Raw genomic sequence first — 16,107 nt, forward strand, 5'->3', positions numbered from 1 at the left:
GTTAGTTTTATTTGTTATAATTTAAAATCAAAAAGCTTTTATATTTTTACTTTTAATCAAAATCAAAATTTCAGAAAAAAAAACAGTTTATAATTTCCAAACGTTAGCGCAATAAAAAGAGTGTCCGTCTTTTCGCTAGTTATATATAAAGAGAATAAGGGATTTTGAGTTGCCTTATACTCTTAAACAAATTTTTCCATAATAATGTTATATTTTTGTTGTTATTAAAAAAGATAAAAATTTCTTGTGAGCTTAGCTCAGTTGGTTGGGACAATGCATAAAATATGCAAGGTCTGGGGTTCAAACCCCAGCCACTACCCAAAAAAAAAAAAAGATAAAAAAATTGTTATATTTATTATATTATTATTGTTATCATTCAAAATGATAAATATGGTTTGTTGAGTTTTTTACATTTGAAATTCACAAATATCTATATTTATAATTTTAATTCATACAAAAAAATCTATAAAATATCGTTTAAAATTTACATGAAAAATTTCTTTAAAATATCGTTGATAATCTACGCACGTTAACGCAGTTAAAAAAGCAGAAAGACAGACAATATTTCCACCCGTACTAATAATAAATAGAAGTCTCTCGCAAGTTAACATGACCCTAACTATATTCCTCGTTATAGTTGCCAAATTGTCAAAAAATGAAAAAAGGTGGGGTAAATTTCTAAACAGTTAAGAACAAAAATGGGTTGAGAGAAGGCAATAAGCAACAACAATGGACAAAAAAAATGAGAGAATGATATCAATCACCAAATCTAATTGTAAACAAAATAAAAAATCACCAAATCTACGTTGAGTAATGGAACACCTCAAATATCAAGCACTTGATGAACACCTCAAACGTCATAGGTTTTTATAGAAAATCAGGGGGATGGGAATATTTCGCGGGAATTAACAACTCAGAGAAAAGGAAACGCGGGAATAGCCGGGGAAAAAGTGATTTTTTATTAAAGATCAAGGGTTTACATTGTATATGTGAATAAAACTTTCCCAATATGTCCACAAGTCCTAGTTCAACTGGTAAAATACCGAAATTATTAGGTCGGATGTTATGATCGGGGTTCGAACCCCGATACCTCTACTTGTATGTGTGAGTTTGTAATGGCTTTGTCATTTCGTCTACCTACCAAAAAACTACTTTCCCAACGTATACGATGGGAATAAAATGGAGGAAAGCATGGATGGAACTGTGTTATTCCCATCTACCAAACAAAGAAATGTGTGATTCCAACCTAGATTTTTTAGAACTATTTGTGCTACCCTCAAACAAACGCCCCTCACATGTCTACACTGCTATGTATCTTTCTTTCTCAAGTGTTTGTGGCGTATATGGACTCTACTTTACTACTTGTGAATTTTTTTCTTTTTGACGTAGGGAATTGATTCTCTCAGGTAAAATTCCCTCAGTATTAAGTTTTTTTTTTTTGTGGTGGCCGAGGTTTGAACCTCATACCTTGCATATTTTTATGCATTGTCCATATCAACTGAGTTATTCTCACGAGAACTCTCAGTATTAAGTTTAACTATTCATCGTACTCCCTTCGTAAAACAATTCCACATGTTATTAAAAAGCATGTCTTGAGTTTACCCCATAATGTTTCTTTTCCATATTAGAGAGAACAAAGAATAATTAATTAATTAATTAATTAGTGTTTTTTTCTTCCAAAATTAATCAAATACTTAAAATTTGTTTTCCCAAAGTACAAAAAGAAAAATAAAAGTGAGATACATCCTCGTCCAATGAAAGATTAACAACACATTGTTTAACACTCTTTTTAACCTACACTCATTTATCTCGATATATATCCTACTAATATTTTTTTTTATACAAAAAAAGAATAATTGGTTATTGAATAAGTTGTGGAATTCGTCTCTATGCGCTTAGCTCAATTGGTATAATGGACACTGCATTATATATACAGGGGTCTGAGTTCGAACCTCAGACATCTTACTCGCTTGTTAACTTAATTTTATATAACAAATTTGTTCTTTATCTTTTTTTACGTAATTTTTTTTTCCTGTTTACATGAATTTTCAAACATCAAATATCAAATGTAATGAGACAGAATGAAGGATCGTATATTTGAACGCAAAGAGCTCATATTGAAATATATAAAACAATAGATTTGAATCTTGAAGATCCATATACAAATTGATCAAAATGACGAAAGTGACATGAAAAAAAATATATATGATAAAATTATTAACTAAAATTAAGTTAAAAGAGTTGAATAATTTTGTCAAACTTTTTTAGAAGTCTTCCGAGACTAAGTCAAAATGGATGAGTATCAAATGGCGCAGTAGTAAATTGCAAAGTGCAAAACAAGGCACCTCGCAAATGAGTACGATAAAAACAAAACAAAAAATCTCATTCAAATACTATTATTATAACTAAAGAAATATTTGAATTGTTAAAATAACTAGGGAAATATTTGAATTGTTAAAATATTATGCATACTTCAATACCTGCAAAATATAAAATGAACAATCAGAATTGTTAAAACAATATAATATAATTATAAGGGTAAAATATGCTTTTCGTCCCTGTAATTATAGGCCATTTGAATTTTCGTCCCTGAGCTTACTAATCCTCCCATTTCGTCCCTGTAAAAGTTAATCACTTGAAATTTCGTCCCTTGCCCCTTTTAATCACTGCCACGTCAGCAAATTATCAAAATGGCATGGGAAATGACGAAAATACCCCTGACTTATTTTTTTTCCTTAAAAAAAATTTCAAAATTTTGAAAATTCTTTTTTTAAATTAAAAAAATCTGAAAAAATAATTAAAAATCATAAAAAATTTCGGAAAAAAAATGTTAAAATTAAAACTGAAAAAACTGAAATTTTTCGGAGAAAAAATCGTAAAAAAAAATTCGGGAGAAAACTGGGAAAAAAAATTTTGTGAAAATTATTTTTTTAAATTAAAATATCTGAAAAAATAATTAAAAAACATAAAAAATTTCGGAAAAAAATGTTAAAATTAAAACTGAAAAAACTGAAATTTTTCGGAGAAAAAATCGTAAAAAAAAATTCGGGAAAAAGATGGGAAAAATGTTTTGAAGGAAAAAAAACAAAAAAAAAATAAGCCAGGGGTATTTTCGTCATTTCCCATGCCATTTTGGTAATTTGCTGACGTGGCAGTGATTAAAAGGGGCGAGGGACGAAATTTCAAGTGATTAACTTTTACAGGGACGAAATGGGAGGATTAGTAAGCTCAGGGACGAAAATTCAAATGGCCTATAATTACAGGGACGAAAAGCATATTTTACCCTAATTATAACATCACCTACCATACATATGCTACAACATACTCAACTCATGTTATCTTTTATGGAAGTTATATATCTTCCGTGTTCGAGAAAATTAAAGGTCCTTAACAAGTCCTTGATTGTTGCCTATGCTCCTTCAATAGAGAAGGAGGCATACACCCTTGCCACACCTATACTTGAGGTTGAACTGCGTGAACTCAAAGACATAGTCAGGATTTAAGTAGTTCCAAACTCCCTCCTCCTCAACCTAAATTTTAGAAGTTACACTAACCTTTTCAACAACAAAAAAAAATCCTCACTCCACAATCAAGCATACACATGCAATATCACTTACAAACTATCAACGATTAATAAAGAGAATTGATAAACCATTTAGGTCCTGCTACGTTTAGGATTGAAAAAAATGCAAAATCTAAATGACATTACCAGTTAAATCAAGTGCTGCTAACCAATTACAATCTCCGGATCGATATTACTTTGCCCTGACATGTGCAATTTAGAAATTAAATCAGAATATCCATACAAAGTTTGTAAGTAAATTGAAAGAACATAGCATAAATTAATAATTGAAAACAACTATAATCTACAATCAAAACACATATATAGTTTTATAAAATGATTTAGCAAGATTCTCAAAACACATATATACAAAGTTCTAACACAAATCGCATCATATTTTCAAACAGCAATCGAAGTCAAAAGAAAATAAACATATATGACAAGCCACGTGGTCATGTCGCACTCGGTTATCGACATCGGGAAGGCATAAATGTCTTATCGTACACCATTAGTCACTGATACGAAAAAATGCAGTGAGGGTAAATATTACACTACTCTGTATGGACAGGTTGCACTTGGATAGAGAATAGTCTATACCAAAATCATGCATCTCATTCAAGCAATGTTCTTCAGAATTTATATAAATTAATCATAAATACAAAGAAATTAATTCCAAAATCACTCACCTGTAGTTTCATTAGATGAGGTTGAGCAGTTCCCCCGAGATAGGCTTTCTTCTCGGAGTGTCACGACAGAGCTAAAATTATCTAGTAAGCATTCTTCATACATAACCATGAGTTTCTTAGCTACCTATGTAAATCAGGAACAAATAGACATTGTAAGCATTCTTCATACATAAAAATAGAAATCATGAACTTAAGAAAATAGGAGAACCAAAAATAAAACGAAGCCAAAAATTCATAATAGTAATAAGAGATAATTCTAAAGCAATATAAAATAAATTTTGGAAACGAATGGAAAAATGACATATACCTCTTGAGTGGTGGCAAAGACAATTTTAGCAGGAATAGGGAGAGGATACAATTCGTTCCTGACTATCCATTCTATGTAATCAAAAGAAACCGGCTCTTTTTCCAACCAAAAAAAAAAGGAAGAAGAATAACATTAGAATAGAATAAATAAAAAAAATCAATTAAGTGATTAATTTAATGTGTTTACTTATGGTTTGAGTGAACCAAAAGAGGATGTCTTCAGCAAGTTGTTGAAGCATTAGGGAGGGATTAGAGCCACATTTGGTGTGAATGAAGACATGACGTGTCCACAAATCCTCTATAAGCAAACAAACTCCTTCTTTAAACACTTTGATCGAGTTAGTAAGATTAGAACCATCCATCTGATCGGACGAAGAATCAGCCTTCAAATTAAAAATACAAAAACTGTTATTACGAGGAAAGGAAAGGGGGACACAGTAATAACCAGGTAAGTTAAGCTCGATTATATGTTACCTGTTTCTGCATTAGAGGACAACTAATGTTGACTTCCTGGATTCTCTTATCAAAAGAGGGGGTTTCCTGGATGATCTCAACAGAGGGAGTTGTTTCCTGGATAATCTTCTCATAAGAGGGAATTTCGATTCCAAACATTCTTTTTCTTTGAGGTAAGTTTCCATTCCAAATTTAGTTATCATCTCTTCCTCAAATGTCTCAAGGGAGGAGGGGGGTGAGATTCCAAGGTAATTACTGAAAAGAATAGATTCCTTGAATCTCTCTTTAAGAGCGGAAGATTGGCTTAAATACTTAAGGTGCTCCTGCTGTAAACGATCATGCAGGTAAAGCAAGGTCTTCCTGTCTTTCTGAATAGAGGGTAGGCTTTCTATTTGAAACTTATTTACTCGTTTCCGATGAGCATCGGCTTCCTTGAGAATTTGAATAGAGCTAAAATCATGTTGTAAGCATTCTTGGTACATAGACACTAGTTGATCACAGACCTACAAAATAAGAGTAAAGATTGATTGCAAACACGGACGGTTGATAAATAGAAAATGATTATTGAATCAATAAAAATAAGGGCACGCACGCACGCACCTCTGGAATGCTGTTATCCTGAGGAGGAACATGACTAAGGAAAGAAATAAGTTGAAGTTTGAGTTGAAGTTTAATAGTTGCTGAAGGCAGGTGTTTGGATCGAATGAAACGAGAAAATATGCTGTCACAAAGCCATTCAACACATCGCTCGGGGGACGACTCATAGTCACAGAGGCTTTTGCGCCTAATTTTCAATCGAATAACCCACCAAAAGTTGATAGCCAAACTAATCCCTTCCCTAAATACTTTCATTGAATCATCTTCTGGATCCATCTGAGAATTAACAAAACACGTAATTCATTCATTATTATTCTATGCATCGATATAGAAAGTAGAAACAAACTTCAACAATCTACAAGAACGAGAGCAAAAGAATATATTACCTTCTCTTCCAAAACAACGGAAATGCCCATAGCTTCCTTCAATGCTTTCATTGAATCCACGTCTCTAGAACAACCTTCCATCTTTTAATTAACAAAATAAAAAACACATAATTCATTCATTATTATTCTATGCATCGATACAAAAAAAAACTTCAACAATCGACAAGAACAAGAGCAAAAGGATATATTACCTTAATAACTTCCATAGCTGATTAGATGAATGGGAACGAATGAATTCGATTGGAATCAGACCGGTAACGAAAGCGAGAAGCAGTTTATCCTTAGGGTTTCGTTTCCAGATGGGATTAACGGGTTTGCTTCTTATTCTTTTGGTTGCCTTGGGCCTTCTATCTTTTAACATTGTGGGAGTTTCTCTCCACCCTATTGCGATTTATTTCACTTTGCTACTATTAAATTTTAGGGCTAATTATGTTTTAGGTCCCTATAAATAGGCGTGTTTCCAACATTAGTCCCTACTTAAATTTTATTAAATTTTTGGTCCCCAACGTTTTTTTCCGTTAGCAAAATAGGTCCTCGCTGTTAATTGTTGCTGATTGAGCAAACGGTGAAGCACATGTGGACGCCACGTCTGACTTTTATTTTATTAAATTTTTGGTCCCCGACGTTTTTTTCCGTTAGCAAAATAGGTCCTCGCTGTTAATTGTTGCTGATTGAGCAAATGGTGAAGCACATGTGGATGCCACGTCTGACTTTTTTAAGAGTTTAAGGATAATTAAACAAACTTTGTTTTAGCAGGGACTAAAATTAGAAGTAATTTCTTTTTTGTAGGGACTAAAAAACCTACTAAAACTAGTTATGATAGTATTTTCATCATGAAAAGATATTTTTGATGACTAGTAATATTCCAAAAAAAAACTATCAATTCGGCAACAAAACCACTCATGCCCGACAATGCAAGAGAAGTTATCGATAAGATAGTGAAAATCGTGAATATTTTTGGCATTGGGATAGCCATTCCGCTCATTTCGTCAAGATAAAGAAAACGTAGTCTGTCATAACTAGTTCCTGCCAAGAAAAAAAGGGCAGTGTCAATAAATTCATAAGATATTATTTGTAAAACGGCCCCATTGATCCCAGTATCACTTATAGAACCAATTCCTAGAATTATGAAACTCATATGAGATACCGAAGAATAAGCTATTCTTTTTTTTAAAATACGTTGACCAAAAGATGTTGTAGCGGCATAGATTATTTGAATAGAACCTAATATCATTAACCATGGGCAAGATATTAAATGAGTGTGGGAAAATAATTCCATACTAATTCAAACCAACCCATATGCTCCCATTTCATGCAAAACTAGTGGCAGTATACAAGATGCCTACAAATCAACCAAAGAGTAAAGCTTAATTCAATTCTACAAAACCAGATTGTATTGCTTATAAATACCTTTTCAAGTTATAGTTTAATCCTTACTTAATTTTAATAGGTTTTTTCTTTTGTTTTTTTCTTTCTTATCTCATGTAACCAAAACAAAGTTTGTTTAATTATCCTTAAACTCTTAAATTTTTGAACGATTTTTTTTAGACAAGTTTTGAACACTATGAAAGGTTCAATTACTAAAATTTAGAATTTTTTAACATGAAACAAATTAAATATGAATTTTTGAAAACGATAAAAGTTAAAGATAAAAGTAATAAAATCTGGACATATAAATCAAATTTTGCAATAATTTTTTGCGGAGGAACTTTTAGTAATGTTTTTAACATGTCTACAAAAAATTGTTAAAAAATATAAGAGTTTAAGCAAAAATTAAACAAATTTGAATTGAGCAAGGACTAATACTGAATGCATAGTATTTTTGTAAGGACTAAAACAACTATTAAAATTAAGTAAGGACTAAACTTAAAATGCCTCGATTTTATAGGGACTAAAAACATATTTATCCAACAAAAAAAAGTCAGACGTGGCATCCACGTGTGCTTCACCGTTTGCTCAATTAGTACCAATTAACAGCGAGGACCTATTTTCCTAATGGGAAAAAACGTTGGGGACTAAAAATTTAATAAAATTTAAGTAAGGACTAATGTTGGAAACGCGCCTATTTATAGGGACCTAAAACATAATTAACCCTAAATTTTATAATTTTAATGATTTGATATTGATAGAGCTTCCTTTTGTTGATCGCTTTTGTCTGGGCCCGGCCTTGAGGGAGTGCAAGGTGCTCATCAAGCCGGGCCTCCAAAAGCTATGGGCCTAAAAAAATAATTAACTCTAATGTACCCCCACTTAAATAAAAAATATATGTGTTACTTCTTTACACGTTTGTGTTTTTTCTAGACTTTAGTTCTCATATCTGAACATAAATCTAGTACTATCAAAGCTCCCCGAATATGTATAATCACTTAAGCAGTCAATTTGAAAACCTATTTCATTGAAAGAATCACAACAATCATTTCTTTTTCACTAAAACATTCATTTTTCCATTTTCCACAACGGATAAGTGACAAAACCAAACGACGTCGTTAGTAAATTCTACCTCTCTTTCCCTTAATTTTTTTTGTATTTCGTTTCATGTTCAGAATCCCTTCTGATTCTGATTTTTTAATAAAGCTTAGCTACACAAAAAAAATTGTGTTTTTATTTTATTGGGGGCCTATTTTAAATAGAGAGCCGAGCCTCCTATTTCATAGGGACGGCTCTGCTTTTGTATATACATTTTATTTTATTACAATGTGATTTTGTTTGTGATAGAAATTCATGTACTATATTTTTTTTACAATTGCATTACCTGAAAAAAAAAAAAAAAAGTTAAGGTAAGTTTCTCAAACAATTTATCAACCACACTCAACATTAACTCAAAAATCACAAGGTTTAGAAGCATATCCAAGTTGAGTGCAAAATAGGAAGTAACTGCAATCTTGAGGTATAAAATGAATATTTATAAAATGAACATCCGACCGATAGTTATCTATCGAAGGTATAAAATGAATATTTTTAAAATGAACATCTGGGAGTTATCTACCAGATGTACGAAATATGGATTTTTAAAATGAACTTCTGGTAGTTATCTATATAATGTGTTATTAAAGACAATTTCGTAATTTTAAAGGGCCTAAAAAAATCTTCTTTGACTTTTGTGATTGGGAATTACTTTTCCCGCCATTTGGGTTTCCTCGCGCTCCCTATTTTTTCCAAAAATGCCCTTGAGTTTTCGGATTTTATAATCTGGAATGGTGTTTTCTTTTGTTAAAGGGTGAAAAAATGAGTAACGGATTTTTCCGGATTTATCCGAAAACTTCAAAAAAATAGGGCCCGTTAAATGATGTTTTCGGATTACATAATCCGGAAACCCCCTAAACAACCTTTATTAAGGTAAAACAGTTCGAATTATACAATCTGAACTGTATCAGCACAAATTCTAAATATGTTTGTAACATGGATAGTCATTTTAGGGACAATATTAATCTTCCTAACTCTTATCCTTCTGTTTTGGGTCATTGTTACCTGTTCTTAGTCAAAAATCGGGTTTTCGGGCTACTTGATCGGATTGCTCCGAAACATCCCCAGAAAATCAGAAAAATGACTCCCGTAGAAGGGACTTCTTACGGGACTCCGCCCCTCAAAATCCAAAATTCCATCGTTTAGACCCATTTTTCATTTTTTTTTAAATTTTTCATATTCTCAGAAAAATCCGAAAAAATTTGCATTAGTTTTATTTGATTTTTTAGAATTTTTTGGTGCTATTTTTATGATTTTATTTGACAGGTTTTTAGCATTTTTTACTTAGTTTTTTTGTTGTTTTTAAAACCAAACCTCAAAATTGCTGAAGTGTGAGAGAGAGTCTGATGGCTGATTATACATAAGAATTGTCCGGATTATAATATCCGAAATAGTAAACATGAATCCAGATTTTAAAATCCGAAATGCACAAGGGCATTTTTGGAAATTTTACAGGGCGCAGGAGAAGGCCATAGGGTGGGAAAAGTAATGCTCTTTGTGATTTGGGTCATACTTTTTCTTAATGGGCTTTGGTTATTTTTTTGTTTATTTGGGGTTGTGGCGAAAATAAAAGAGTATTACTTTTTCCACCTTATGCCTTTCCTCGCGCGTCCTATTTTTTTTTCCAATTTTACCCCTAGTCTGGATTTCGTATTCCGGATTGAATTGTTAGAATTTTTCAGATGTTTCCAGATTTTAAAATCCAGAATATATTTTAGCATAACTTTTGCAATTTTAAGCTCTACAATTCGTAAAATAAAATGCGAATAAAATAAAAAACAGAAATAAAAATACATAAACATAAAAACAACTCATTTTATTAATGGATTTGTCTAACATGTGCAACATTGCACATGTTAAAGTAACTAAAATGGGAAACTTTTTATTGAAAAACAAAAAATATTTATGAAAAAGATACATATTTAATACTAATACACAAGTTCCAATGCAAACTTACCAATTTAAACTTCTTAACATGTGCAAATTTGCACATGTTAGAAAAACCCTTTATTAATATATGAACAATACATTACAATAATTTTCAAGCTTTTTAAGCTTATTACATAAGATCCTAAATCTATTTCTAATCTCCTAATAGTCTAATTCTAATCTCCTAAGAGCCTAACCACTGGTATGTGATAGGACATACCAATAGTTTAGCTATTGGAAGAAAACCGGAGGAGGAGGGAAGAGGAGGGCGGGAAGAAAACAATGCCCCTGAGGGAGGTGGGAGGTGATCAAACTTACACCCAGACAGACGAAGCTAAGAACCATACTGACCCACATGACCCTCAGATGAACCGCACTTAGTTGCAGCCGGTTCCATCCTCATTGACCGTTCATACAAACCCTGAAAGTTTTCAACGATGCCCTTATCTATGAAAGGCCAACGATGGAAAACAATGGTTGTAGAAGGAAGAAGAGGAGGAGAGGGTGAGAGAGGATGGTGTGAGAAATGGTGGGATTTGGAAGGCTATTTATAGGGAGGGGTGGGTCAAAAACGGTTGGGAGGCCATAAATGCAGTCAAAAAACGTGGTAAAACGCGTTTTTTTGACTTGACCATCGACAAAAACGTGTGGTGCAGACCACCGGCCATGATTGATGCATTCCGGAATATATAATCCGGAATGCACATCTGTTTTTCGGAATATATTTTCCGGCTTAATGCGATAATGGTGAACGAGGGAAAAGTTGGCACTTCTTGTATGGCTAAGGACATTCCGGAATGTAAAATTCGGAACGCTTCAGCATTGGATTCCTTTGAAAGATAGCTTGGATTCTTTTGAAAGAGAACCATTAATGTGGGTTTGTACGGTTGCAACCACTAACACGTTTTCATTGACTGTATTAATGACCTAGGACTTGTTTTAGGCTATAAATAGGCTTCCATCTTCAACAAATACATTCATTCTTCACTTCACCTCTTTTTTTCCATTTTCTTCAAATGTTTCTAGTTTTTTTGGGGTCTCGGTGGTGTCATGGTCATTGTTGACCGTTCATATGAACCCTGCAATTGCATTGCAGCTTGTGTGGGGTTCATATAACGGTCAACAGAGACCCTTGACCTCAAAGAAAGACACAAAAAACCACACAACATCTGGTTCGGATTTCATATTCCGGAAATCACTAACAATCTTGTCCGGATTACGTAATCCGGACTAGGGGTATTTTTAGAATTTTTGCAGGGCGCGCGAGAAGGCAGTAGGGTGGGAAAAGTAAATCTCAAGATAAAAATCAATGTTAGTCACCGAATTATATTTCAATATCAATATTTTTAAGGATATTTCAATATCAATTTGTGCAAAATAAATAAATAATAATTATAGTAGCTATTATCAATTAGGAGACTAAATTAATTGGTGATCAAATTAATTTATATGGGTTCAATATGAGTGGATGACTTGATGTTCATTTCAAAATAATAGAAACTTTAAGAGATCATCAATATATCGGCACAGGCACACCGCATATTGCCTCTTCTCCCATGTTAAAAGTGACTAAGGAATTTTGTCAAAAAAAAAGGTGACTAAGGCATAAGACTTACATTGTGAGAAAGAACCACATACCAACAAGTGCTCCTCATTCATCCATCTTTCTGTTTCATATCTCTACTATCGATATAGAGGCTATCATGAAATCCATCCAACATGGTATTCCAAATTCTTAATATCGTTGATAAATCAACATGGCATGGATCCTAGTTTATACGCATTTTGTAACGCCTGTCTTAATTATTCGATTATTTAAAAATATATTTATATATATGATTTACGTGATTTTCATGATTGATATGTGTGAATTTTATGATTCATGAAGTTGAGTGGGTTATATGATTTATAACTGCATAATGTGGAGTATTTTGTTGTGGTGAAGTTGCTAGGTTGTTATGACTTATTTTATTATTAAATAAAATAAGATTTGACAAATAAAATAAAAAAATATTAAAAATTGGGCTGTGTGGTGAGATGAGCAATTAGTAGTGATAAGAGTAATTAGGATAGATAAATAGACAGACATAAGTTAAGAAAAGTAGTACGTACGTTTTTGGAGAAAAAGTCAGAAAGAGAGAAGAACCAAGGAGAGCTGCGATTCTGCTATTATCAGGTAAGGGTGAGACTAATTTTCAATATTATTAAGGGTATAATTCTATAGGATGAATTTAGCATGATTAGGTTAAGTTTTGGTGAGAATTGAGAATTAGGTTTAGGATCAATTTTGATGAATGAATCAAGAACAGATGTTAGATTGATGCAAAATTAGTGTACAGACCTTAGATATGACTTAAGATGATAATTAGATGCTATTTGGATGAAGGAATCATGAATATAGGTGAAAAGTTGTGATTTTTAGGTTTCTGGCCGTACTGACATTCATCGCTCGCACCTGCGAGCAGGAACACTCGCATCTGCGAGCTAGAACCCAGAACTCGCAACTGCGAGCAATGCAACTCGCAACTGCGAGTGACCTGTAAGCTTGCAACTGCGAGCAGAATAACTCGCCACTGCGAGTAAATACGTAGGAACCCAGAATGCACACTTTGCTCGCCATTGCGAGTGAAGTTACTCGCAACTGCGAGTTAGGCTGTTAGTTGCCCAAAATTGTCCGATGCGATCCTTTCGCACGTATAGTCTTGAGCTGACCTTAGAAGTAAGAATGAGGGTGATTTAGAATGTTTCCAGATGTTACAGAAGTATGTTTATATGACTGAAATGATTAGTAATGTTGCTGTTCATTGCTGTTGACCTTTAACGTCTTGAGATTGCATGAGTCGGTCTATGTTGCAAGAAATTAAGAAGTTGTCCATGATTATGAGTCGTATGAGTCGTTCATGATGTCGTCTAAGTTGCTGGAAGTTTGAGTCCATTGCATACTCATTAAAGTTGGGGGCTTTAGGCCCGGCAGCCTTTGTGCTCATTAAAGTTGGGGGCTTTAGGCCCGGCAGCCTTTGTGCTCATTAAAGTTGGGGGCTTTAGGCCCGGCAGCCTTTGTGCTCATTAAAGTTGGGGGCTTTAGGCCCGGCAGCCTTTGTGCTCATTAAAGTTGGGGGCTTTAGGCCCGGCAGCCTTTGTGCTCATTAAAGTTGGGGGCTTTAGGCCCGGCAGCCTTTGTGCTCATTAAAGTTGGGGGCTTTAGGCCCGGCAGCCTTTGTGCTCACACGTTGAAGAGCCTATTATGCTCATTTGTTGTTGATTGGTACCACATGCATTTGCATATCAAGAAGTTCATGATGTTAAGTTGTCAAGTTGTTGTTGAGTTGATAGAGTTGCATGGTCTAAGATGAGTTGTGTTGTCGAGTTGTTGTTGAGTTGATAGAGTTGCATGGTCAAAGATGAGTTGTGTCGTCAAGCTGAGTGTTAAGTTGATTATGATTTGTGATGAAAATTAGTAATGATATTTGATGATTGTATTTGTTATGAAATGAAAAATATACTGATTGTTAATTGTTGACATGTTATTAATGTTTAAGTTGTTAAATGCATTTTATTGGATTATATGCTTAATGTATTGACTATGAAATCTCACCCCTTCTGCGTATATGTTGCCTCGACCGTGGGTAATGTGCAGGTAATAAAGATTAGAGGCGTTCATGAGTGGACTCTCAGTTGGTGTCTAGGTGCTCTGATACGTAACGGGATGGGGGCTTGCTTTTACTTCTATTCCTTACGTGTCTCTTTTATGAACTAATTTTATGAGATTTTTTTCAATAAGGCCTGCGTGCCAAGACTTTTAAATGTTGAACTATTTTCCGCTGCAATAGTTTAAGATTTTTCATGATGTTGAATTTGAAGGATAATTATTATTATCCATTTTATGATTTAAATGAAGTATGTGACATTCCGTTGTGATTAAAATACTCTGATTTTAAATGAAATTTTTATGTTGGGAAAACGGGGTGTTACACATTTGATAAGTGCTCAAAAGTAATATCTTTCATGTGTTAAAAGAGGCATTTTTAGTGACTTGTTATGCAAGTTATCTACGGAAAAGCTTTCAATTGTTGTATTTGTACCATTTATGCTTTACATGCCTGATTCTACCCAATTTATGCAGGAAATGACAAGCAAGGACCAAAACTTAAGTTTGTGAACCAAGCAAAACTCGCTTAAGCGAGCACATTTTGCTTACGCGAGAAAGTTCCAGAGAGCAACTTATCATTTCGCTTCCAGATGGCTTTCATCTCACTCATGGATAATGGAATCTCGCTTACGCGAGTGTAACTCGCTTACGCGAGATCAATGTCGAGAGCAAAAAGAATCTCGCTTTTAATCTCGCTTCCAGTTCGCGCAAGCCATGTTCAAAGGCGGTTTAAAGATTGAAGCAAGTTCGCTTACGCGAGTTAATGTCGCTTACGCGAAATCATTGTCGAAAGGAACTTCAGGAACTCGCTTCTGGATCGCTTCCAGATCGCTTAAGCGAGATGCATTTTCATCAGGTCTAAGGGCTACGTGGCAAGACTTCATTGGTCAGAAGTAGATATTTATGCTACTCCCTTACGCGAGATGTAGATCGCTTACGCGAGTGGTCACGTTTTCAGCCCATTTAAATATAACTTTTCCCTCTCTCTAGGACTATTCACTATTCCATTGAAACATTTTATACATTTTTAGAGAGAGGTTAGAGCTATTTCAAAGAGAGAAACACAAAGCAAGTGATTAAGGAGTAGATTCAACCCTAGATTCATTGAGACATCAAGGATCTTGGCATGGAATCTTCATCTTTCCTTCATTCCTTGCATTAGTTTACATGTCTATGTGTAGCTATCACCTTCTTTGTAGTATTGAGGTAACAATCAAGCTATTATATAATCTTTTGATCTTTTAATATATAAGGTTCTAGCTTAATGATTCAATATTATTGTTATTCTTGCTTTTAATGCTTTCAAAGAGATTCAAGATGATTTGGACACGAACTCTTGAATCTAGAACTAGAATAACAATCTATCTTATGTTATATCACTCTTGACAAGTTTGTAAACCTTTGATAATTACTTTTAATCAAGATTTTAATGCTTTCGGATACTTAATCAGGCTGGACACGGTCGATTAAGTTATCCGATCGACTTTGTTATCGTTTAAGGGATTTGGACACGAATGTTTAAACGCTAACTTAGAAATAACGATGTCGCTTTGGACACGAAGGATGTTGTAGAAATGATTGTAATAATATTGGTTATAAAGCTAGAGTCTGTTAATCGATCGAGAGATTGCTGCTGTTATGCTTGCTCGTTATCTTATACCGCAAGCGAAATAGTTCGATCTCTTCTCATTTTTACTTTATTGTCATCTATGGATATAGTGTTACAAACAAACATTTTATAAATGATACCTTAATGTGAAAGATTGTGAAAACGCTTATGATATAACGCAACTCCCTGTGGAAAACGATCCTATATATACTCACGTGTACATAGTTATATGACATGTAGAAATTCTACATCAGCATTCCAAACTTTTTTTTTTGAATCAGCAGAATTTTATTAAAAACCCAGGTCTCTGCACAAGACGAACAGAGACTGGTGTTACAGAAAGTACAAATAACAGGCGCCGTATATAGGCGGAACACCCGAAAATCAAACACCAACAAAGACACCCCTGCGATCAACACCCATTAGGACAACACCCATCCAAATAAACATCACCCCCTAAAAGTGGC

General features: G+C 33.8%; 1 pseudogene across 1 annotated transcript; it reads right to left on the bottom strand.

Moving 5' to 3' along the window:
* Positions 1–4,240: 4,240 nt before the first annotated feature.
* On the bottom strand, positions 4,241–6,328 carry LOC146909387 (uncharacterized; annotated as a pseudogene). Its single transcript, XR_015019483.1, has 7 exons — positions 6,182–6,328; positions 5,991–6,071; positions 5,608–5,880; positions 5,029–5,510; positions 4,742–4,937; positions 4,556–4,650; positions 4,241–4,372 (listed from the first exon to the last, which is right to left on the bottom strand). The product of XR_015019483.1 is annotated as an uncharacterized LOC146909387 (transcript).
* Positions 6,329–16,107: the final 9,779 nt, after the last annotated feature.

Source organism: Medicago sativa, chromosome 7, assembly GCF_051527215.1.
Source record: "Medicago sativa cultivar Bolivia chromosome 7, Bolivia_mono, whole genome shotgun sequence".
NCBI lineage: Eukaryota > Viridiplantae > Streptophyta > Magnoliopsida > Fabales > Fabaceae > Medicago > Medicago sativa.